This window comes from Triticum dicoccoides, chromosome 1A (assembly GCF_002162155.2).
Source record: "Triticum dicoccoides isolate Atlit2015 ecotype Zavitan chromosome 1A, WEW_v2.0, whole genome shotgun sequence".
NCBI lineage: Eukaryota > Viridiplantae > Streptophyta > Magnoliopsida > Poales > Poaceae > Triticum > Triticum dicoccoides.
In genome coordinates this window covers 124,673,806-124,674,994 of record NC_041380.1, presented here as the reverse complement: position 1 = coordinate 124,674,994, position 1,189 = coordinate 124,673,806, and positions in this window count along the sequence as shown.

Genomic DNA, 1,189 nt, shown 5'->3' with positions numbered 1-1,189 from the left:
AATAATAAATATTTATCATGATATAAGGAAATATAAAATAACAACTCTATTATTGCCTCTAGGGCATATTTCCTTCAGCCTTAGCATGACGACTTCCTGATTGTCTACTACAATAAGTTTTGGCCGGCTCCGGCGAGGGAAGGGCGGTGACGATGGCGGCACGCCTTTGACTCGCTCCATTGCTTCTAGTCATCGCTAGATGGTCTACGAATCTGGATGTAATTTTTATGTCCGGTGTTCATTCTATTACCATGTTTAAAGATGAATAAATTGGAAGTTTCCCAAAGTAAATAAATGAGTAATGCAGGCAAGTTCTCTACAAAATGTGTTTGTTCTTGTCGTTACCGTTTCACTGCTTAGTTCTAAATCCAAATCTCAATCATATTAATCCTAAAAAGACCAATCATATTTGAAATTAGGATGTGGCTAGGTCTCGGTCGACTGAGACTTAACCAAGCCCAAGTCAAGTGATATAACATGTAAGTAAGAAAAAAAGGAAAACTAAAAAGAAAAGTTTACACGAATCTTCATGTAAGATCCCATGTATATAACATCGATCGAGACTTGGTCAAATCTCAGTCGACTGAGATTTAGCAATCCCATTAAAATAAACTTTGAATTAAGCTAAATTAAACTAAACTCTGGTTGTTAGGTATTCATCTTCATTAAATGTTCACACGGGTGGACTGACAGTGGCTCCTACTCCTCCAAATCATGCTACAAAGCTCTGTTCCACGGTTCCATTGCCAACCCCAAGTGGAGATTGACCTGGAAGAGTTGGGCCCCATGGACGCCAAGCTATTCCTCTGGTTCGCCAGACAAGATCTTTGCTGGACAACCGAGAGACTGACCAAGCGAGGCTTAGCTCGCCCACCTTGATGCGTGCTCTGCGACCAAGAAGCTGAGACATCCACCACCTGCTTGTAGACTGCCCCTTCTCCAAGGAAGTTTGGTACCGCACTTTGGCTTGGTGCCCTCCCCCTCTACGCTTGGTGGCGATCCGCAGCCGACTCCTCTCCTCCCTCACTTCGGAAGGCACTTGCTTCGATTGTCCCTCTCATCGCTTGGGCTATTTGGAAGCACCGCAACGCGTGTATCTTTGACCATAGGCAACCCTCCATCAATCTCCTGTTCGCAGCGATTCAAGATGACGTGCGCGCCTGGGCCAAGACCGGCGCCAAAGGGCTAC